Genomic DNA, 25,358 nt, shown 5'->3' on the forward strand with positions numbered 1-25,358 from the left:
CCCTTTTATATACAGGTAGGCTCCGCCTCCGGCTTTCCTATTGGTTTACATATTAACCCTTTCTCTCCACCTGTACAGACATTTTTCAAACGAACGGGCAAACGCCACAAGCATACCCTCCAACATTTCTCCAGTGAAAATAGGGACATCTTAGTCTACATCAGGAAGCTTCTCCCACATTTGATTTCCCACAGACATAAATGTCATATACAGATCAACATTGGTCACCTTGAGCCAAGGTCTCTGCCTCTCCTGCCTCACAGGGTTGTTGTAAAGACTTCCTCCGGAGCAGACAGTGTAGGGCTCAATTTACAATAAAGAGAACAACATGAAAATGATGTGCCGCTGGTATTTGACTCCGGTAAAATTAGCCAAAATGTATAAAACCACCTCCAAATTTTTTTTGGTAAGGCTTAATTTCCAGACCCTTGATCATCTTGGTTTCCCTCCTCTGCACACCTTCCAGCTTGTCAACATCCCTTCTTAAATTGTGGTGCCCAGAATTGGACACAGTATTCCAGGTGTGTTCTAACCAAGGCAGAATAGAGTGGTACTTCCCTTGATCTGGACACTGTACTTCTAGTCTAGAATGGTGTTAAACTGCATCACACTGTTGACTCATGTTAAGCTTGTGGTCCACCAAGATTCCCAGATCCTTTTCGTGTATATTGCTAGTAAGCCAGGTGTCCCCCATCCTATAGTTGTGCATCTGGTTCTTCCTGCCTAAGTTCAGAACCTTACATTTGTCCCTGTTGAAATTCATTTTGAATTTTCTCATTGCTGGTTAAAAAAAAAAAAATCATCTGAGGTTGCCATGAAAACTGAAACCTAAAAAAAAACCCCACCTTACAATGGTATTATCAGCAGTCATTTTAATAAGATTCTTTGTGCATCTAGAGAACATTTTAAGAGCATTAGCAGAAGAGAAAGCCTGTCAAGGAACATCAGCAAACAAGAAGGGATACTAAACCCTATCTAATCCCTCATTAATGCATGTTGCTGGGTTATTGGTAATCTGAATCTTTATGCTTGACAGCTTTTAGGGAATCAAATACACCATAAGGATCAGAGGATGGGGAGACAAACTTTATGACAGCCAGGACTTTTCACCTCAAGCTAGTTACTTCAAATTTGACCCCAATCACTCAGTAACATTTGGGATAATTCCCCACTTTCCTTTTAAAGGGACGCGGGTGGCACTGTGGGTTAAACCACAGAGCCTAGGACTTACCAATCAGAAGGTCGGTTGTTCGAATCCCTGCGACGGGGTGAGCTCCCATTGCTCGGTCCCTGCTCCTGCCAACCTAGCAGTTCAAAGGCACATCAAAGTGCAAGTAGATAAATAGGTACTGCTCTGGCGGGAAGGTAAACAGTGTTTCCGTGCGCTGCTCTGGTTTGCCAGAAGTGGCTTAGTCATGCTGGCTACATGACCCGGAAGCTGTACACCGGCTCCCTCGGCCAATAAAGCAAGATGAGCACCGCAACCCCAGAGTCGGCCACGACTGGACCTAATGGTCAGGGGTCCCTTTACCTTTAATGATTGTTCTGCAATGTGTTTCTAGGGGACAGGAAGCCCCATTGAGAACTGGCCGCAGTAACTACAGTTCATAGGATATGTCTGTAAGGCAGATTCCCACAATCTCATTCACCCACATGGGAAATTCACAGATGTACTCTGTAAATTCTGTGCAAAAACATATCACGGTACTGGAAATGTTTTACTGAGCCTGATTCTGATATTTGGAAACACTATCATGACCCTGAAATGGAACAGATACTGAGGTCCCCTGGAAAATTACATATCCCAGGGCTTCCTGCTAATTTGTCCCAAAAGTTATGCTATTGTCCAAGCTTGAGGACAGGGGTGCCAACATGAATAAAAGATGGGGGGGCAGATAAGCCCCACCCCACACAATCGCTCAAATGATGTGGTGCACACACATTTGAATGGTAATGCCCATCAACTTGGGGGGAGGACCCATCTCCCTCAAATATTTTATTGTGGGGGCAGAAGCCCCTGTGGACCCTAGGAGTTGGCTCCTATGCTTGAAAATAAATTGGGGGGGGGGACATGGTGCTCAATTTGTATTGCAGACAAGCCTTACTAGCAGAACTTCTCATTCCAAGCTAGAGAAGATAACATTCTGAGTCATGCCAGCATTAACTTTAGCAAATCACTACAGTACTTGTAAATTCAGGAAATGCAACAGATATTCTTAGCCAAATTGTGGCAGTGAAATTCAGGTTCCAAGAATAAAATCAGTAATTAGTTAGGTGTGACCTTCAGCATGTGTAATGTGTGTGCTTCGCCCAGAAGAGAATATGTTGCGCGGGTTGGAAACAGGGGTGTGTGACAGGGTGAAGCCAGGGGTGGGTGGGTGTGAATGTTAAGTTGTTCTTAGCTAGGTTTTGTTTTGTTTTGTTTTTTGTTTGCAGGAGCTATTCTGCCAGGATTTTACCATCCACATAAATCTTCATGGCCCTACTGATGCCAAAGAGGGATGTATGCGGATCCCTCCATCTGAGAACGTTTCTTAGTTGTGTTTATAATAAGACAAGTGCTATAACAAAGCTAGCTACAAGATACCCATGTTCTTTGCAAGCCTTATCTTATGGTGCTGAGCATAAGGGCATAAAAATAAGCCTCCATTTTTCACCTCTCTTTTTGTCATCTCTAGGAAAGCGCTGCTTGAAGGGAACTTTGGAACATTTGGGGGAAATATTTTCGCAGCAAAGCTGTCATGTCCAGTGGGTGTGAGCTTGCTTTAGAAAATAACCTTCTCTCCCACCCCTAGTGAAGAGGCATGTTTATGTCCATGGACGTTGGTTCCAGGTATCTGTAGGTTTACCCGAATACCATTTTGATGGCTTTGTGTGAGCACTGACTGGTAAACTGCCAGAAAAAAAGAAAATTATCTCCTGCCTGGTTCTCTCTCCTGTGCACAGAAGTCATTACTCTGTTCTAACAAGAGAGGCTTTGTGGATTTTCTCTCTCTTCAGAATTCCCAAGTTTCATTCCAAGTCCTGTGGCAGCTAATCATGACCATGGTCGCTGATAAGAAACCATAAATTGTTAGAGCCCCTCACGTCCGATAGGTATATTCCAGTTCTCATTGCCGGGCTCTGCATTCTACACATTATTGTTCACAGATGGGAGCTGTCAGACTCTGTCAGCCCTCTATGCATGCTGAGAGAGTCACATCCGCCGCATTCCTGGAATTTATGGTGGCCTGGGCTTCACCTTGTAGGGTCCTTGCATCAATTACATGTCACATCACTTCGGTCTCACCCTACCCTAAAATACTTTCACCCACTTATGGGCATTCCAGTTAGGAGGGACAAGCCCCTGAGTTATTACAATGTAAATATTTTAATAGACTCGGGGGGGGGGACAAGGGGGACTATTGTAGCTTAAAACTGTCTCATTGATATGTTAAAACTGATAAGTAAAAGTTAATGGAATATTTGGGTGTTGTTGTTTTGTTAAAGTTTATTTAACTTCATGGCAGAGGGAAGTAAATGCATATCCCTTAAATCAGTTGATACTTCCAGCTGATGAAGGTGAATACATCGAAACAGGGCCCTGTCCTGGTTTCTAATCCATAATTGACTTCTGACTTCTGCTCTATGATTGAAACTGAGTCTCCATCTGCAAGCTGATAAATTATAAGGATCAACATTATTGTTGAGTGAAAAAGAGAAAATATTTGTAATGAATTATTGTGTTATACATATCTCTTTGAGTTTGAGTTTGTAATCTCTGTTAGAGTTTGTAATCTCTATTTGAGTTTGTAATCCTTATCAGAATACATACTTTTGAATGGATTAGTTTTTGTTACTATTGACTATTGAATTGTGAGTAGGGACCACTCCCACTACTGAAACTTACATTGGCCTGAGTTCTTGGTGTGCTTTTTTTCTTGGTATATCCCTTAAATCAGGCATAGGCAAACTCAGCCCTCCAGATGTTTTGGGACTACAATTCCCATCATCCCTGACCATTGGTCCTGTTAGCTAGGGATGGTGGGAGTTGTAGTCCCAAAACATCTGGAGGGCAGAGTTGTCTATGCCTGCCTTAAAGCTTTGGCTAGCCCTATCTTATGAGACTGCTATGCATTCGGCACTGGTCTCAAATGGAAATTTGCAAGGCAAGGACTGCCTGCCACAGTGGCAATGCCATGCCTCCAAACACTGGGTTTTTTTTAATCTCCCTCAGTGGCCCATTGTGTCCAACATCCTGTTCTCACAGTGGCCAAGCGGATGTTCCCTAGGAACTGGTATTCAGAGGCATAGCATGCTGGAGGGTAATATAATCAATATGACTAGTAGCCTTGTCCGCCATGAATTTGTCTAATCACCTTTGAAAGCTGTCTAAGATGGCGGCCACCACTACCTCTTGTGGCAGCAGATTTCATGGTCTAACTAGGCACTGTGTGTAGAAGTTCTTTCTTTTGCTTGACCTGACTCTCTCAGTGTTCACCTTCATTTCTTCTAGTATTGTGAAACAGCACAGTCCCCATGCAATGCATAAAATGTTTATAATACGCTGGTACCTTGGTTTACGAACTTAATCCCTTCCGGAAGTCCGTTCTTAAACCAAAACCATTCTTAAACTGAGGCACGCTTTCCCTAATGAGGCCTCCCACCACCAGTGCCCTTCCACTGTTCAGATTCCATTCTTAGATTGAGGTAAAGTTCACAAACCGGGACACTACTTCCGGTTTTGTGGTGTTCGTAAACCGAATTGTTGTTAAACAGGACTGTTCTTAAACTGAGTTACCACTGTAATAATAATTTATAATAACAATTTATAATGTATACCCACCCATCTGGCTGGGTTTCCCCAGCCACTCTGGGCAGCTCCCAACATAATAATAATAATAATAATAATAATAATAATAATAATGCGATAAAACATGAAACATCTAAAGCTTCCCTATTGGTCATGCCTTCCTTCCTCACATTATTTTCTAAGGTTCAAGCCTTTATGTAAGTGTGCACAGAACTGTCGTCTTAATACAGGCCGAGTTTAAACCATCCTGTCATCAGTCAAGAAAATCCCTTGACTTGGCGGCTTTACCTTACTGTCCAGGTCTCTGGGTATTTGGAAGAACAGTTTGAGAAGAACCAGATGTCTGTTCATTAGAACCTGGTGTCCTTTGGGGAATCTAGCTGTGCAACAATTTCCCGGTGCTTGTATAGCTATGAACCTAGGCCTTTGAACCAAGATGGCACCTGTGATGTGAAATGGGATGGAAAGTCTAGGAAGATCATTGCATTGTTCCAGCTCAGCGTTGCATGTTCTAAGGATGCAGTGGCTGTGAACTATTGACCGTTTCACAACAAGAATGCCATAAATCCATTTTTGGACATGAGCTTTTTTCTTTTTTAAAACTGCCTGGAAGGGAAAGCCTTGGGTTGTATCATTCAGGAAATAGTTCTCTAGAAAGCACCACACCTTGATGCCTTTGCCACCTCTCTGTTGTGGAACAACACATGATTAAACACAGAATGATTCTCACAAAACTCTGGAGGGACCTTACCAGAGAGTCTGCTGCCACTGTGTGTTAAGCTGTGGTCTTTGTTGTTTCAGCATCTCACACTTAGTTGTACATATTGGACTTGCTTCTATATTCGGGTAACCAACTATATTCGGGTAAACAACCTTTTCTTCAACAGGAACACAGTCTATGCCTTTATCATCTGCATGTTAGGAAGAAATATAACAGGTGCACATTTTTCCAGCTGTGATGGGAAAATATCCACTTGCCCCCATGCAGCTATTAGGAATGTTCAGCCAGATGTGTGTTTGTGCACACACAAAATGTTACTTGTCAAAGTCAGTTGCCTGTCTGAGCTACCCCTTGAGGTATGGTTCAACCATATTTGGAATGTGACTACCTTAGAGCTTAGAAGGTGCTTTGAAGAGAGATACCTTTGCTGAAACCTGGTCTCCGGGGAAGAAGATAAGATGTCTCTCCCACCAACTACTCAAATTTCTGTATATTAATGTCTTAAGAATATGCTTGAAATGACACTACAAACTCAATGTCAAGTTTTCTGTGGAGATTGTATTATATAACTAGACTTGTACCCAGTTATTGTCGTTAAAAGTTTTATTATTTTGGAAAATGACAATTTTATTGCACAAAAAAAGTCAGTTGCCTATCAGTGCCTGTTGTCCTTAATCAATAGCCAGGCCATATCCAAACACAGTGGGAAAGCAGGTTTATGCTTCTTTTACAGAAGAGTATGACTCATGGCGGGACGTGGGTGGCGCTGTGGGTAAAACCTCAGTGCCTAGGGCTTGCCGATCGCATGGTCGGCAGTTCAAATCCCCACGGCAGGGTGAGCTCCCGTCTTTTGGTCCCAGCTCCTGCCCACCTAGCAGTTCGAAAGCACCCCTAAGTGCAAGTAGATAAATAGGTACTGCTTTATAGCGGGAAGGTAAACGGCGTTTCCGTGTGTGGCGCTGGTGCCGGCTCACCAGAGCAGCTGGCCACAAGACCGAAGTGTCTCCGGACAGCGCTGGCCCCCGGCCTTTTAAGTGAGATGGGCGCACAACCCTAGAGTCGGACACGACTGGCCCGTACGGGCAGGGGTACCTTTACCTTTTTATGACTCATGGCAATAGCCCATGCAACTTCATCTCTTGTCACAATACATTTTCTCGCCACTGCAGTTAACTGCTGAAGATAGGATACTATAAATATTAGTAGCAAAGGGGGCCTCCTCCCGCCTGAGCTTATCCAAAAGCAAACAAATACATTGAAACAGTGGTTTGATAAGGGATATCTTGACTAAATGCAAAAACCTCTTTTCAAACAACAACAACAACTAATCAGAACTGTGGTTAAAAAATAATAATGCATGGATTTCTTCAAGAGCACAGATAAGCCACCAATCTTTATTTAGCTTTTTCTTGGGCAGCTGCCGTCAAGAGAAAATTCACAACAGCATCTAAAGGTTGAGTCATATTGTGCTGTCATTCAGAAGAACAGATGATTTATATAACAGTCATTAATGACAGGCTAACAATAGCAGCAGCAGCAAACTCTGAAGAATGGTTCTGAGAATGCAATGCCAAGCATTAAAAAGATCAGCTTGTAAACTATCACGAGGTCAACCGAATCTGTGCATATAGAGCTCTTTCCACTGCTATAGCAGGCACTATTGATGGACAGCAGCAGTCACGAATTAGGGGAGTATGAAAAGAAGTGTCCTTAAATTGAGTGCAGGGCCTCATGGCTGAACTCTGGGTCAGGTAGTGCACAGAGCACGGTGCACTCTGGGTGCATTTTAATTGCAGGATACTGGATTTTCTCCTTTGTGCATCAGCTTTACCTGCATGTAGAAACCTGTTTCCCCACCAGTGGCGTAGTGGGAGGGAGGGCACAGAGGTGGATGCCCTGGGGGCAAAATTGTTAGGGGATGCAAAATTTCAACACCCAGTGCTGCCTCAATACAGCTGCGTGCTTCCGTCACTGGGTTCCATTGAAAATGGCTTCTCCTTCTGAACCAGAGAGTAACCTCTCCAAACGATGGAATGACTCTTCTTTTCTTATCTCTGCGATCTCCTGGGTGACAGAGATGCTGTTAGGCAGTTGAATGTACATGTGTACTCCGCCTGTTTCCCTCCCTCCTACCCCACCCCCTCTGTGTGGCTCCGGGCACAGACAACCCATGCTACACCACTGTTCCTCACATTATGGTCTTTATTAGCTTGAGGTTCAAACTACACACAGGTCCCCTCAGAGACTGAGAGAGGCCCAGGCCATGCCCACCTTTTGAAGCTCCAGGGGACATGTTAAACTGGTGCTTGGAGGCAATGATGGGCTGGTCATGGGCCAATAAGCTGAAGCTGAAGCTTGAAAAGACGGGTGGGTTTTGTGCCCTGAGTTCTCGTGTCTGGGAGGTGGGGAGATGGTCTGTTCTGGACAGGGCTGCATCCCTCTGGAAGGATCAGGTCTGCAGCTTGGGGCACTCCTGAATTCAACATTGTCACTAGAGAGTCAGGTGACCTTGGTGGCTAGGAGTGGGTCACCAACTATAGCCTCTTTTGGACAGAAAATACTGAGCCACTGTACTCCATGCTCCGGTAACTTCCAGAGTGGATTACTGCAACGAGGTCTATGTGGGGCTGCCCCACATAGACTCAGCAATTCCATTGGTTCAAAATGCTGCCATGAACCAACCAACATTAGTACAAATGGATGCACTTTTCTAGCACGTAGTGCTCAGACTGAAAATACATTGAAAACTAGTGTTTCATGAGAAACATGGGCTTCTTCTTTCTCATATCTAGTTCAATGTGAAAGGGTCTTTTTATTTTTGGTTGGGCATTCAAGCACTTAATAAAAATAAAAATAATCATTTTATCATTTATACCCCACCCATCTGGCTGGGTTGTGATCTAAACCACTGAGCCTCTTGAGCTTGCCAATCAGAAGGTCAGTGGTTTGAATCCCCATGACGAAGTGAGCTCTCGTTACTCTGTCCCAGCCTTTGCCAACCTAGCAGTTTGAAAGCACACCAGTGCAAGTAGATAAACAGATACCACTGCTGAGGTAAATGGTGTTTCTGTGAGCTCTGGTTTCCATCATGGTGTCCCGTTGTGCCAGAAACAGTTTAGTCATGCTGGCCACATGACCCAGAAAGCTGTCTGTGGACAAACACCGGCTCCCTTGGCCTGAAAGTGAGATGAGTGCTGCAACCTCATACTTGCCTTTGACTGGACTTAATCCTTTACCTTTTTTTACCCCAGCCACTCTGGGTGGCTTCCAACACACACACAAACATAATCAAACATCAAAAACTTCCCAATACAGGGCTGCCTTCAGATGTCTTCTAAAAGTTGTGTAGTTATTTATCACCTTGTAATCAGATAGGAGGGCATTCCAAAGCTGAGAAGGCCCTTTGCCTGCTTCCCTGTAGCTTCACTTTTCACAGTGAGGGAATCACCAGAAGACCCTCAAAGCTGGACCTCAGTGAATCTGGAGTACTACAGCCCGGACACAGACTTACCATTCCAAGAAGAACTAAGTCTGAGAGTTTTTCTGCCTTAAGTCAAAGAGGCAATGAAATTCTTCCTTCAAGTCAAGATTCACAGGACTCGTGACTGGCCAAATAATTCTGGCATGTGGTGTGGAAAGTACCCTAAAAGCCTATTACTAAATATAGTAATAAATCAAATAAGTAACAATTTGCTGTCCTTTCAGGACACCCCAAATCTGCTGCCTGATGCAACTGACTCACTCTACCTAATGGTAGGGCAAAACCCAATGGTATCTGCCAGTGGAAGTGGGCAGGGAAGATACAGTGGTGCCTTGCAAGACGAAATCAATTCGTTCTGCGAGTTTTTTTGTCTTGCGAATTTTTCATCTTGCGAAGCACCACTGTACACTGTTCAAGCAATGCACCCTGGGTATTAACGGTTTTAAGAAAAAGGAAACAAACTTGCAAGACGTTTTTGTCTTGCGAAGCAAGCCCATAGGGAAATTCGTCTTGCGAAGCAATTCAAAAAACGAAAAACTCTTTCGTCTTGCGAGTTTTTCGTCTTGCGAGGCATTCGTCTTGCGAGGTACCACTGTAGATGATAGCAAGAATTGATGTCTGAGTGGTGCAGCAAGGTTTTTACATTAGTAGTCTTAGCCAGGAACAGCCACCATTTGGGCTCCATTTTAGGCAACAAAATGTCTTTGGGCACTGCAAGCAGCTCAACTGTTCCATTTTATAAACACGATGTAGCATCTATCTAGTGATACAGTGGAATCATTGTGCTGTGTAGCAGATTTTATGCTGACATGCACACATTCTTCAGCTGCAACAGGACAAAGAAACTGAGAGTTTATATAAAGAAGACCTGTGCAGGTGCAGAGGTGAATGTATTGGAGCTGCATTCTTCTCTGATATGACGGCTCTCTTTGTATTGCAGCTACCCACAAACGCAGAAACCACTGCGTTCTAAGCAACTCTGTATAAACTAACTGCACTTGTCAATATGAACAGTAACAATTTTTGAAAGTCACATTGTGCTTCCTTGTCTTGCCAATTTAATTTAAATTTTTTTTACAAACCAACCATTGTTGAACAATCTGTGCATGAAACAGAATTTAGCGGTGTAAAGTAAAACAAATACGAAACCCCTGAGATTTACTCAGAAGCCCTTATCTTGGCTTACTCGCATATGGGAGGTGGGATTGCTTGATGACGTTTAGTCAATATACCATATTTTTCCGTGTATAAGACTAGATTTTTAAACCAAAAAATTAGATTTAAAATTGGGGCTCATCTTATACATGGGTAGTGCTGAGGGGTGTTTTCTTAATTTGGAGTCCCCCAAAATAGGGGGCGTCTTATACATGGAAAAATATGGTAGGCCCAGATGGGTATGAACCAATTTGGATGGAGTCAGTTCCAAATTGACTCCATCCAACACACCAGTTTAACTCAGCATGACTTCTGCAGTTCCACTTTTCCATTTGGCCACCTATCCTCCTGTAACCTTTTCTGTTAGCACATTATTTTAATCAGTTGCAGCTTCAGCAATGTTCTATGGGATTTGCACCTAGCAGCAGCATATTTATCTCCTTCTACAATGCCAGCATCTTGGGTGAAAGTTTGGCAGCTACCAGGTGAGAGCTGGGAGGGTCCACCCCTTTCTGTGTGTAACCTTTGAGAGAACCCTTCCTTCCTTCCTTCCTTCCTTCCTTCCTTCCTTCCTTCCTTCCTTCCTTCCCTCCCTCCCTCCCTCCCTCCCTCCCTCCTTCCCTCTGTTTTTGTTTTTATTTAGTTTCTTTTATTTTATTGTATTATGAAAAGGCTTTAATACAAATTGTTTTTTTAAAAAGAGACTTGATATTTGCTGTAATGGATATTTGGCAGTGTGTGTGTGTTTGTCATTCATATCTGGAATCATGGATCCATTCTCCTCTTTGTGGGGTATATTTGTGACTTTGCCCATGCTCTCTTTTGTACTCTGACTCCTGCCCACTCGTGAACAGTGTCATGATCTTTTGTAAAGGAGTGCAAACAACAACAGCCCACTGAAAATAAGTGTGTGTGTGTGTTTTGGAAAGGAGAGATCTTCACAAAAACACATCTGGTAATGCTCTACTTATTTTTGCCCTCTATATTCTTTTCTTAATGCATCAAGATGAAAATAATCTTGAGCGATCACATCGGTGAGTCATCTGCCCTGACTATAGCAAATGTGGTCATCTCCTAAGTTGTTGTTCTGAAAATCCCCATCAGTAATGGCTTACTTGTTTCTAAAAAGCCCAGAACATCCATGTTTTTAATGTCACAATGATTTGATGCAAAGGCACTATGTATGAATGACAGTGCTGTAATGTGAACTACAGGGGAGGAGGAATCCCAAAAACGTTTTAAGAAACTTACATGATACTCCAGTCTTGATAATGTCTTACCATTCTGACATTAAAAGTTGTAGATCAAGCTAACTGGAAAGCCCCATGATCACTGGATTCCCTGCCCCCTGGACTGCCTGACCATGCAGACTGCTGTTCACCTGACCCTAGGACTGGACCTGACTTTGGATGCTGAGTCAAGTACACCTCAGAGACTCTTCTGTTTGTCTGGCCTCCCACTCCATCAAGTCCTGCACATTGTTGCTCAACAACAAGACGACAACAGGGAGCCACACCCATTGCTCCACCTGCTTTTGCCTATGGCTCCACCCACTGCTATCACATGGCTCCCAGAAGGTTTCCTGGGGGAAATGTGGCCCACAGGCTGAAATACCGTATGTTCCCCACCCCTGGTCTAAACACCTCTCACCTATGCACTGGTCCAGTACAGCTTCAGCATACCAGTCTCTGCTACCTACTGGGATATGAGACACCAGCTTGTGAATTTTGTAGAGGAGGGGTGAGGAAAGGAACTCAAACACATCAGAATAATAACCACTGATGGGTTAATATGTTTTCATGGTTGCCCTGAGGGGTCCCTAAGAGCACTTCTGGAACCATAGAAGCTGGTCCCTTTAGCACCTGAGCAAAAATGGGAATTTCAGCAGATGTAGTTTGTGTATCCTGAAACTTTGACCTACCTGGTGGCAAGTCAGTATGTCCAGGGTCAGTCCAAAGTCCAAACCGAGGCACAGTCCTGCAGAGATCCTGAAGCACCCAAACTGAGGTTCAGTCAATATGGGCAGTTGAGCAGACACAGCACCTCAGCTCTGCTGCGTTTTATATTTGCATGCTGAGGCATGTGATCCTCACCTGTTTTGGACCTACTCTAGCTGAGGAATCACTCCCCTCCTCCCAGAGCTAGTGAGCCCCACCTGGCCAGCTAGGGAGCTGGGCTGTGGCCCCTTGCCTGCCTCAGCCTCCTAAAGTGTCCCTCCCACTGCTCCCTATGCCTCAGAGCACAACGGGTTTGGGCAGACAGGGCCCTTCCGTCTCTGGTGATGGGTCCTACTGCTCTGGTTCCTGTGCACTGACCCCCATTCCCTCACCATCACCCTGCAAGTACTTTCTTCTCCATCTCCTGCTTGCCCTGGTGTGCCCTCACTGGGATCCTCTTCCTCCTCCCTGTTGTCCTGTCAGTTCATGACATCTTGTGACAAGCTAGGCTGGCTGAGAGTCACTCTTCCGTAGGACCACGAAAGGTGCAGGAGCGCAGTCCCTCTTTGCAACTGGCCAGCCTGCCTCCTCCACAGTGTCTGACACTAGAAATGTCCCCATTTCCCACTTTCAAAACCGTATACAGCGGTACCTCGGTTACGTACTTAATTCGTTCCAGAGGTCCGTTCTTAACCTGAAACTGTTCTTAACCTGAAGCACCACTTTAACTAATGGGGCCTCCTGCTGCCGCCACGCTGCCGGAGCCCGATTTCTGTCTTATCCTGAAGCAAAGTTCTTAACCTGAAGCACTATTTCTGGGTTAGCGGAGTGTGTAACCTCAAGTGTATGTAACCTGAAGTGTATGTAACCTGAAGTGTATGTAACCTGAAGCGTATGTAACCCAAGGTACCACTGTATGGGAAAAGGTTTCCAATGCTTTCATAGGCAGGCCATAAACTCATTTAGGATTCAGCCCTTCCTTTGCTACTTAACAAATAAATTCCCCATTTCTCACCGGCTGTTTTGAGAGCCGTGAAAATATACAGTGACATGTGTGAAGCCGTAAATCTGCCTTTTACACAATTTCTACTGTCTGCAGCATTTGCAGCATTCTTGGTGTGCAGGATTGTGTGCTTTTATTTATATATTGTATCCGTGTGTACACCAACCCAATTGCCGCCCAGGGACAAGTATCATGCCCTCCCTTTCAACTCTTTAGGCTTTCGTTTCTGAAGCAGGAAGAAGAAGAAATCAAAATTAACATCTCTCTTTGTAAGCAGATCTGGCTGCGTGAATGTTCATCAGAAGCATAATTGGAAGCAGCGGGGATTCTGCACTAGAGCAATCTGGGATTGTCGGCACCTAAGGAGAGCCTGAGGCCAGGTGTCAGAGCACGAAAAACAAGCATCTCCTGGTGCTTATATGAAAAATATGCTCTTAAATTAGAGTTGCAAGCACTGAAAAATACTGGCCATGAGAGGACAGGTACACTATGGAGAAGGGAGGACCTCAGCAGAAGCTCTGACTGCCCCATTTACCTCTTCTACATACTGGTAATTATTATTTTTAATTATATTTGCATCCCGCCCTTCATTCAAAGGTCTCAGGGATGTTCACAGCATAAAAGCAGAACAAAATCACAAAGTACATAAGAAAAGCAAGAACAAACCGATAACCCTCCCACAAACACATTTAAAAGGATGTAGACTTGTTAATCAGCCCAAGGCCAGGTTGAAGAGAAACGTTTTTGTCATTGTACACCTAAAGATGTATAATGAAGGCGCCAGGCAAGCTTCCCTGGGGAGAGCATTTCACAAATGGGGATCCACTGCAGAAAAGGCCCATAGTTGTGTTGCCATCCTCTGGACCTCTTGTGGAGGCAGCACATGAAGAAGAGTCTTAGGCGATGCTCACTGGGTCCAGGTTGATTCATACAGGGAGAGGTGGTTCTTGAAGTATTGCACTCATGAGCCTTTAAGGCTTTTTAGGTCAAGACCAGCACTTTGAATTGTGCCCAGAAACTAATTAGCAGCCAGTGCAGTCAGGCCAATATTGGTGTAATATGCTCAAACTGCCCTGCCCCATTGAGCAACCTGGCCAGCGAATTCTGCACCAGTTGAAGTTTCTGAACAGTCTTTGGAGGCAGCCCTACTTATGACGTGTTGCAGTAATCTAACCTAGAGGTTACTGGAAGAAGAAGAAGAAGAAGAAGAAGAAGAAGAAGAAGAAGAAGAAGAAGAAGAAGAAGAAGAAGAAGAGGAGGAGTAATAGTAGTAGTAGTAGTAGTTTGGGTTTGATATCCCACTTTGTCACTACCCGAAGGAGTCTCAAAGTGGCTAACATTCACCTTTCCCTTCCTCCCCCACAACAAACACTCTGTGAGGTGAGTGGGGCTGAGAGACTTCAAAGAAATGTGACTAGCCCAAGGTCACCCAGCAGCTTCATGTGGAGGAGCAGAGATCCGAACCCGGTTCACCAGATTACAAGTCTACTGCTCTTAACCACTACACCATACTGGCTCTCTGTATACTGGAGTATAGACAACAGAAGATGGGGGTGCAGCTGGATTACCAGCCCAAGCTCATGGAAGGTGGTCCGTGTCTCTGAGGCTACCTGAGCCTTAAGCAACAGCAAAGGATCTAGCAATACCCACAAGCTACGTACCTGTTCCTGCAGAGGAGTGTAACGATTGAATGTATTATGCCCCAATACTTACAAACCTGATCTTAGCAGGTCAAAAGTCCACTTATTGCAACAATATCTACAACCTCAACCTCCAAACCAGCTAACTTCGACCTGGGAAGGCTGCCAGCTTTTCAACCTACCCTGATGTTGAAGAGCAACTTTATGGGCTGAGAATAGCCAACCGTGACATGCAAGCCAAACGTGGCCCCAGCTGCTGCCTGTGTGCATATATATGAACATACATTAAGGCTCCAACTTAATTGGCCAGGTTTCTAATTCACACACAACAGCTTGGTGCATGGACAGATGTGTACACGCAGGTCCTCTTTCTCATGGCTGCTAAATGTGCAGCTGCTGGAGGCCTGACTAGCCAGAACCCTCCTTCTCCTTGCACAATGGACACGTGGTGAAGGGAGGGTCTGGAGAAGGGTAATGTTTACCTCTTTTCTATGAAATACTTCCCCTGCTCATTTCTGCACACCAGAATGATGTGGGTCAAGCCTTTCAGCCCCAGGCCAGTTGGTAAGCATAGCCTTATGCCAGCTCTTGACTTAGGCCAGGCATAGGCAAACTCGGCCCTCCAGATGTTTTGAGACTACAATTCCCATCATCCCTGACCACCAGTCCTGCTAGCTAGGGATCATGGGAGTTGTAGGCCAAAAACATCTGGAGGGCCGAGTTTGCCTATGCCTGACTTAGGCTGACCAAAGCTATACAATTACGTAATCCAAGAAGCATGGGCTTAATTGGTTTATGAAACACAGCACTTTAAATTCTCTTCCAAGGAAGACTGAGTTGCTTCCATGATGACTTTCAGCCGGTGCAGAATTGTTCTGCAGATTCCACACTGGGCTCCTCTGTGTTCTCTCTTTAAACAATCCAGGCAAACACTTTGGTATTTGCTTTTCACATTCCAGCAGTAATTGTGTGTGTGTGTGTGTGTGTGTGTGTGTGTGTGTGTGTGTGTGTGGTACTGTGGTTAGTTTCCATTATATGCAATGCTTTCTTTTTATTTAAAAGAGGTGTCAAATGGAGAAGGTCAAAGGATAATCACAAATTGTATATATAGTTAGGATGTACAGACAAGACAATAAATTCAGGGTTTCTTCTTTCCCAGAGTGGAAAGGAAGACCATATAGAAGGTAAAGATGACGATAGATTTGGTTCCTCTCTCCTTGATAAATGCTCCCAATTCCACCCTTGTCCCGTGGTTACTTCCGTGGCAACTATGTTGAGGTTTAATGTGTCCACCCACGAATGCAACCTGCAACAATTGTTTCAGTTCTGCCACTTACCAGTAAATACTGCCTTGGAGGATTGTACAATCTGCTGGTATGCCCCAAAGCTGCATGAATTTGTCTGACTTGCAATGCTCCTGCCAAGGGAGCAGGAGACCTGACTGACCAACTTGGCATCTAGCAGGTGGGGCTAGCTACATGCACTGAATGACAGAAAAGGGCTGGAGCTTTCTTAGCAGTGGCAGTCAGGCTCAGTGAGAACTCTGACACATTCTTCAGTAACATGTTCACTATTTATATCTGTTAGGTATTGCAGTTCCTCACTGCAATAAAGTATTTGTGGCTGGTGTTTCTGACTTGCCCTTGTATTCTGGTTTTATTTTTTTATCCACAGTTTTGTTGATCAGGAATTGAAATTATTATTTTTTTTAAACTGGGATTGTTGTTCACCTTGGGAGCATTGTTGTGAAGTCAAGGGGTGAGATAACAAATATTGCCATAAATAGGTGCTATAAAAGATGGGTTTCAAAATAATAAAATGCACAGCTGAAACCATCCTAGTAATGTATTTGCCAATATTCCTTCTGGCATATTACTTCAAAACAATGTACCCTCCCTTCTCCAATTCCTTTTAGTCTCTAGTCTGTTGTTTTGAAGGACAAACATTGGTTAACTGCCATTTCCTCCCCCCCCCCCCAGACAATCTGTCAAGTTGTCCTCTTTTTGAGTGAGAAACTTTACACATCACATTAAATCTTGACTCCTCTAATACTTCTCTAATATCTTGGAATACATAAACACTGAGGAGGAGTGCTTGGTAGCTTTTTGGAGAGCAGCACACAATGTACTGTTTTGTATACTGTCATTTAAATTAGGCCATCCTCTAAGAATGGGGTTATAGCTGAATTCACATCTGGAATTTATATCCAAGGGCTTGGCATGAGCCCCACTGCTCGCTTCTTAAATCCACCGATAAGACCCCATGGCTGCGAAGTTCTTGAAATAAGTGACATGCTTTGCTGTTGCACCATAGTTTAAATGAAATGCCAAATGTCTCGCAGGGATAGAAAACTTAATTTGCTTTTAAAGCATCAAGAGTCCACCAGACGAAACACATTAAAGGAAGGAGGGTCTTGGAGTCCGTCAGTTCAAGATGTTTAAAACTTGTTCACACAATTACCATTTCGGCTTGTGACGCGACTGAAATGAAATTCACCGAAGGACAAAGAAAACGAGCTTCGTTAGCTTAGGCCTGGCATTTTACAATCTATTCAGATCCGAGAAACATGGTCACCACACCCCCAAAGGGCAGGCAATAGAGTGCTTGGTCCTCACCCCACTGAGGGAGAAAGAAGCTGTGGGGACAGAATCAGGGAAAGTAGCAAATAGAAAGGCAAAGTACAGTGGAATCTCAGTTCTTGAACATCTCCGCTGATGAACATTTCGGAACCCAAATGTCGAAAACCCGGAAGTCGAAAGGTTTCCGCTGCGTGTTTTTCAATTTTCTCAGTTGAATTTGCCAACAGCCCTTTGCGCCTCAGTTTTCTAATGGAAGTCGGACGGTCTTCCAGAACAGATTACGTTCGAGAACCGAGGTTCCACTGTACCCTCTTTGCTCTCCACATTTCTCCACTGCTTCTCCTTTAGAGCTGTTGTTGCGTGGCGACTCTGGTTCCTGCACCCAGACTGGCTACCAATTGTTGACTTGGCTCCTCACTCAGTTCTTCTCTACATTCCCACCACATATGATAAAAAGTCCCTTCTTTTTCTTTACATTTCCAACATATGTTTGACCTGGTTTTATACATTTTTGCTATCTGTACTGGTGTAATATACCATCCACACATCATTTTCATATAATTTTATTTCAAAAGAGAAAAATCTGTAAATTTTACAATCATTCTAATATTTAAAAACTCAACTTCCTCTTTCTGCAGAGCCTTAATTTTTTATTTTTACATTTCCTGCATATTCTCAACTTATTCTTTTTTTATCTATATATTCTTATGAAACTGCAGGTTATTGCAATAATCCTGCCAATGTTCTTATCCGTTTACAGTTTGTTTGTAAATATTCCTTTACAATGGTACCTTGGAAGTCGAACGGAAACCAAGGCACGGCTTCTGATCAGCTGCAGGAAGCTCCTGGAGCCAATCGGAAGTCGCGCCAAACGTTTGGGTTCCAAAGAACGTTTGCAAACCAGAACATTCACTTCTGGGTTTGCGGCGTTCAGGAGCCAAAACGTTAGACTCGCAAGGCATTCTGGATCCAATGTACGACTGTACTAAACTGTGCTGGCTACTGTAGGAGTGAGATCTCTCACAAATCCCAGTTTCCTTGCATCATAGTTGAGGAATTATTGTGTGCTAGATGCCATATTGAGACAATGAAACATTTTCTCTGCCATGGATCAAATTATTAGTGATTGATTCTGTGATTCCCCTCCATGTGGCTTTTTTCTTGGGATTTTGGCCATCATGGAGGGATTTTTTATATATATTTTTAATATGGCCAAGCTAACTGTACCATTCTGGAACTAGTGGAGTTGTAGCTAGCAGCCCAACCCTGGCCTCACTTCCTTCAGAATTCCTTAGGCTGAGAAAGCACTGCAGAACACTATTCAAAATCCCATTTCAAATTTATATATTTTCAAAAGGCTTGAGAATTGAGAGTTTATCGAACCTGTCCCAAAGGTATTTGCCACAGTGGATATTTGCCAGCTTAACAAGCAAGCAAGCAAGCAAGCATGATGCCAAGGTATGGGCTTCACAAGACTTAGAAAGCACTTCTTAATTAAATATCATGCTTGTCTGACAAGAAATGTAGCTATTTCACCTCTCTGAGCAATAAGGCAAGGCATTGTGAAGCTTATTCCCCACTCCCCACAAGAATGCAGCAAGCACGTTCCTTGATACTCAATTATATGCAAAACTTTTTCAAGCAATCCAAGTGGTAAATCTAATCCTGAGGTAATAAAAGCATGGATAACTAATTTCAGGGTCTGACAGAGAGAGAAATGAATTCAGCTCTACCATTGTGGCTGTAACTGCTTAAAAATGTTCAGATTACAAGCGACAATTCCTCTTCTCTCTCAGCCCCCTTCTCTACTCAAATTACTGCAGGACTGAGTCATCTAAGTATTGAAACCTGAACTATGAAGAAAATCAGATGAATTAAAGAGAACCATCAATAAGCAAGGTATGACAAGCACTCCATATTATTTAAGGCCTCTTTTTTTTGCCATAGTACTTGTCATAGCGAGCATCTTAAAATGGTTTGGAAATGAATTGATTGCATCAAGGAATAAAGAGTTGAACTAACAAACATTTAGGTTGGGGGTTTTTTTTAAGTAAGATATTTATTACAGTGTATTTGTTTCATAACATTTAATACAAAAGGTAAAACAATATAAACAAGAAAAAAATTATACCCATGCTTAAAAACATACAAAAGTTAAAATAACTTTGAATGTTGTGATACTGTTTTGAATTTGAAAACCTTAAGACATGCATAAGAATTCATCTTCATAAACGTATTATTTGCATTAATAGCAAAAAGTCTATGAATAGCATTGGGGAGGGGATAATGCGCTAAGGATGAAGCTCAATGAAAAATGCAGAAACACTGTAAATAACCAATGACAAGGGCTCAAGGATGTTGATAATATTCAGCATGATTATACAGAGCCTTGTAAGCATGAGTGGAACACAGTGTCCATACAAATCCAACGTCTGAAGCTCAGATTTGTAGGGGCGCTGAGTAGCTCATTTTATCTCCCTGTCTCCATTTGAAAGCTGGAACTTGAGTTGGTCGCTTGAAAGTGATGGAGCCATTTTCTCCATGTCAAAAAGCTGCCTGGCAAAGTGGAATGCTTGGTATACCTTACTTATTGGCGGCTTTTTGGTTCTTTCAAACCATTGTCTTTCCATTTGTATCTCACTGTTGTTGGACTGCATAATAATTGTTCTCTGAAAGGTTGATGGGAAGGTGCCGATAGTTTTTAGCAGGTCAGGCTCAAACACTGAGCCCTTTTCCACCATGAGTCTGACAAACAGGAATAATACATGGGTACTGAATATACTGCATGGGATGCGGGTGGCGCTGTGGGTTAAACCACAGAGCCTAGGGCTTGCCGATCAGAAGGTTGGCGGTTTGAATCCCCGCAACGGGGTGAGCTCCCGTTGCTCGGTCCCAGCTCCTGCCAACCAAGCAGTTCGAAAGCACGAAGGGCAAGTAGATAAATAGGTACCACTCCAGCAGGAAGGTAAATGGCGTTTCCGTGCGCTGCTCTAGTTCGCCAGAAGTGCCTTAGTCATGCTAGCCACATGACCTGGAAGCTGTACGCCGGCTCCCTCGGCTAGTAAAGCGAGATGAGCGTCGTAACCCCAGAGTCATCTGTGACTGGACCTAACAGTCAGGGGTCCCTTTACCTTTTTACTGCATGCCAGCATAATGGAGCAGTTCATAACTTTTCCATGTTCGGCTTTTGCAAAGCTTGATGAAAGAGGAATAATTCGGCGGGGGGCGGGGGGAGTCAACTGATCTGATGTAGGTAAACATACCGAAGTCTTCAAGTCTCACTTTATCTGGAATTTATATGGAATTTCCCTCTGCTTGTTTTTCAGCCAAAGCAGGTTTTATTCCGCCGTGCTTGATGACGTCTGCTGCCAAAAAGCTTTAGAAAGTTATGTGCACTTTTCAGAAAATGCTGTATTGATGCAAGTTAAGGTCATGTCTTACACCAAACAGATATATAAACAACCTTGACTTGGCTCTCTGTGCATCCTATGTAAATTATGTAAATAAATTCTAAAGCTGAAGGCACTTGTTTTTGTGTGCTGCCTTGACTGTACAGAGACAAACAATCAAGAATAACCTCTGTTCTTTATATACAGGGCATTTTTCCATAGTTGACTTAGACCGCTATCTTGACAAAAGATTATGTAAGGAAAACAAAGCAAGGGAAGCAGCCTCCAACAAAGCAACCATTTGTAAAGTAAGGACACTTTCCTCACCAATAAAATCTATTTATTACTTACTGTTTTTTCTCCAGGGAGTGCTGAATGGCACACTAAGGAGTAAATTCAAGTGGATTCCACTGCCCCACTCCTTATTTTTCCACATTAAAAACTTATTCAAAAGGAAATGGGTACCAAAAGACTAGTCACAATGACAACCTTCAATCAAGGCAATTACAGTAAAGCGTAGTTCAACAGAAATGCCAAGTGTAGAATGAACTGCACTTATTTGAGGCTTGAGAAGGTTGTAACAAATTGAGTAAGGACAACTACGGTATATAAAAGCAATTTGTTGGGAAATCCTGAGCTGATGTGTTAACTTTTTTGTGTGCCACACCTTTTGATACCAAAATTCAATGGTGAGATAGTCTGTCTTGTAAAGTTTTGGCTACTTCTCATCAAGGTTCCACAAATCAGAATATGACAAGTTCTTTGTGTACTGGCAAATAAGGGTTAATTTTGCATCTGGAGACAACCAGTTTCAGGACAGTGGTACTTCAGCAAAAGCTATCTGCCATACCTTTTTCTACTGCTTTCATCCCAACCACAAATGGAAAATAATGAAGATAATGACTTTGATCTCTAGCCTTTTATAGAGGCTGGGGTGGGCTCAGGTGCAACACCAAACCAGTTTGGCATTGTGTGTATGAACCTGCTCGAATTTTCAGAAGCATCTGCATCTGGCAAGCCAACACGTAACCAGGAAATACAGAACGTTTTATGGTTTATCCAAATGTGCCAGGATCACAAACCAGCTGGAAGTTAGCTTGCTTGGACAAATAATTACGTAAAATCCAGTGTTTGTCTGTTTTTGGATAGTGACCCACTGTAGCTAAGTGAAGCAAACGCTTTCAATATCTTTGTAGCAGGAGCACATGAGATCAAGCCATGTTTTCCAGCACCAAAGCAATTTAATGCTGTATATCAGGCATGTCCAACAGGTAGATCCTGATCTACTGGTAGATCATTGGACGTGATGTTTGAATTCCTGCTCCATGATTGCAGTCATGGGATTGTTGTCTTTCACATGACGTGGTATGTTTTGACTCCACAAAGTCGGAAGTGACAGAGACAGAATGTTTGTGTTACTGTGTTTCATGAAGTGGGACTATTGTCCTTTGTTCTTTTTCTCTTTGCTGTCTGATGCTAGACAGGGAGCCATGTTGCAGTGCTCCGTGTGTGTTTATATGTAAATAAAGTAGATTAGCCAAAATGCTGAGTTGCTAAGGTCTGTTATGCAACTGCACAAACTCTGCAGATCCCTAAGTGCGCCGGTGTCAGTTGGCATCAGTCGCTGTGATGTTCGGGCAGAAGAAAGCTTTTGAAGTTCCCGAATGACCAGGAAGGAGAGAACATGCCAGTCGGGTATGTGTCTCTGCCAGGGTCCTATCGAATGTAGGCTGAGCTCCTGACATGTCTGTGATAGATCACTGGCTCCCCCTAAAGCAGCTCAACAACTTTGGCTCCTCTAAAAAAGCTCAACATTTTTGCCCTGCACCCCCAAAGTGGGTAGATCACTGCCAGTTTTTAACTCTGTGAGTAGATCAGTGTCTCTTGGGAGTTGGCCACCCCTGCTATATATCAATGCCTGATTGCATTTGTAGTTCCTCAGCTTCCTAGACAAAGCAAGGGAGGAGGCTTTCCCCCTTAAGCAAAGGCAGCATGCATAAGGTACAGTGACTTTTCTGTGATGCTCCCCCCCAAAAAAAAAGACTGTGAGATGTTCTTTATTCAATAATTCACATTATCTTTTAGCCTTTAGGAAACAAAATTATTCTTAATTCTTATGTGGAGTTTATATTGTTGGACACTGCCAAGTGGGAGGAAATGTGTGACATTAAACTAATAAATTGGCTTTCAATTAAAGTTCAAGCAATGCAACTTTGTATCTTCAAGATCTACACCACTCTTGTTTAGAGCTAAACAGGCTGTGCTTGGATGTAATCTTTATCAAAATGGCAAACACTTAGGGCTGGCTATTAGTCACTAGTTTACCTTGAAAAGATCGATATGGTATAGTAGAGGAAAAAAGAATGTCTTGGAACGAACTCACCAATGAGCAAAGCATAATAAATACTCCCAATATCTCTTGCAGCTCTCCCTTACATTACTTATGGCATCATTAAAAATAGTCACTGAACCTTTCGCCTGAAACTATCGAAATATTCCCCAACTGTGTCTCAGCTCCATTCTACTCCCCCACCCCTTTTCAGAATGTGTACACACAGAAACACACATGTAGATTGTGTGCAAGTTGAGATTCCCCTGTACCTGGTTAAAACTTGTGTTGTTTCATCATTTAGCGGTTTTAGCTATCATTTTTAAGGCTTAACATTCAGGCAGTAGAGCTTTGAAAAGGATTTTTTTAAAAATCATGAGTCATTCATTGCCCTGCTAAATATTATTTTTGTAAGCTGGGGAAAACTGAAAACGAATTTAAATTTTAAAAAAATTAAGAAAATCTGAATATACCAATGGGAAAAAGATACAACGTTGCATTTTGAAGCAGATATAATACAATAAACCATTTAGTCTTCATTTTTTAAAAAAGGTTCAGTAAAAACATAAGGCACATGAAATGTCAGTCTTTTTTATTAGCAAGAAACCTGAGTTTGCTTATTGCTGCACAGCTTTTCAAATATTGGGACCAATGTAGTTACTGCTACTCTCATTTCCTTCTCCACATCAAATCCTGAGCTGTATTTGCTTTTTATGACAGCCATGGCTGGAAACCCAGACTCACATAGACGGGATGTTGCAAAATTAATCATTATCTTCAGTGCTTTGTTACTCAATGTTGGGAACTCCTGCTTTACTGAAGTCCAAAATTTTGGCACTAGTGTGTCTTTAAGCTTTGCTTTTAGTTAAGGGTCTGATGAAAGTTGTATCAGTTCCTCCTCTTGTACAGTATTAAATATGAAGGAGGATCAGTACCAAAGTACTTGAAACCACTGAAACCTGTCACCATTTTCAAAAAAGTACTTATCGAAATGGGCACTGAGATGAGCTAAATGTCCAGTAATTAGTGAAATAGTATCTCTCTTGCTGTAGAACTGGGAAGCAGTCCATTCATCCTCCTTCAGTTTTTCTCTTCCAAAGAAGTTTATTTTCAAAGGCCGAAACTTTACAAGCGAGTCTAAGCAAATGAGTTTCACTCCCTTGTGAAGACTTATTGAACAAGTTCAGCTTTTTGAAAATATCATAGATAGGCAACTTACAGCAAGAAGTCCACATCGAGAAAACACTTAGCACTGGCATGGTTTTCTTGGTCAAGGTAAGAATGGAGTTCTTGAGCAAGTTCAAGAACAACATTTAAATCTCAACACATTTTATTGATAAATCTAGCTTTCTGAGGTTGAGTTTGGATGAAGTTAACCACATCTAGCACTGTTTGCAGGACTTTGTTCAAATCAGCACTCAAATGCTGAGAAGCAAGTTCTTCCTTATGGGTAGTATGATGTGTAAAAACTGCATCAGGGGCTTTGCTGAGAATGAGTGCTTTTAGGCCATTGTAACAGCCTGCCACAGAATGAGCACCATCGATGCACACACCGACACAAGGAGCCCCGTCTATTTTATTTACTGTCATGAAGTTGTCCACAATTCCAAACAAATCTTCGCCTGCTACTCCTACATTTACGTCCCTACAAAAAAATATCTTCCACCATTTAATTTAGATCATCATCAAACCACACATAACAGGTTAGATGAGCATCTCTATTGCTATCAGTGGACACACCAAACTGCAAACCAAAGTCCTTCCTCCTCATTTTTTCTAAAAGCTGCTCATTAAGTCCCTCTCCTAAATCTTGAATCTGGTGGCCGACTGCATTGTCAGAGGATACTCCAACCATAGGTAAAGGGACCCCTGATCATTAGGCCGTCGTGACAGACTCTGGGGTTGTGGTGCTCATCTCGCTTTATTGGCTGAGGGAGTCGGCGTACAGCTTCCGGGTCATGCGGCCAGCATGACTAAACCGCGTCTGGCAAACCAGAGCAGTGCACGGAAACGCCGTTTACCTTCCCGCTGGAGTGGTACCTATTTATCTACTTGCACTTTGATGTGCTTTCGAACTGCTAGGTTGGCAGGAGCAAAGACTGAGCAACAGGAGCTCACCCCATCGTGGGGATTCAAACTGCCAACCTTCTGATTGGCAAGCCCTAGGCTCTGTGGTTTAACCCACAGCGCCACATAGTAGACACCATATCAATAAGAGTTCTTTTGTTATTGTATGGGTTTCTTACATTTTGCGACCCGGTAGGTTATTTATAGGATGCTAAAAGAGTTTTACTAAAGGACGGTAACCTGTGTATTAAATACTGATTCTTTC

The 25,358-nt window shown here is 43.0% G+C and overlaps 1 long non-coding RNA gene across 1 annotated transcript; it reads left to right on the plus strand.

The window, feature by feature from the left end:
- On the plus strand, positions 1-25,358 carry LOC308595171. The gene is made up of 4 exons (XR_014011846.1): positions 1-15; positions 19,105-19,207; positions 20,635-24,883; positions 25,224-25,358. It is a non-coding gene; the product is annotated as an uncharacterized lncRNA (long non-coding RNA).

This window comes from Podarcis bocagei (genome assembly GCF_964188305.1).
Source record: "Podarcis bocagei genome assembly, chromosome: 9".
NCBI classification, from domain to species: domain Eukaryota; kingdom Metazoa; phylum Chordata; class Lepidosauria; order Squamata; family Lacertidae; genus Podarcis; species Podarcis bocagei.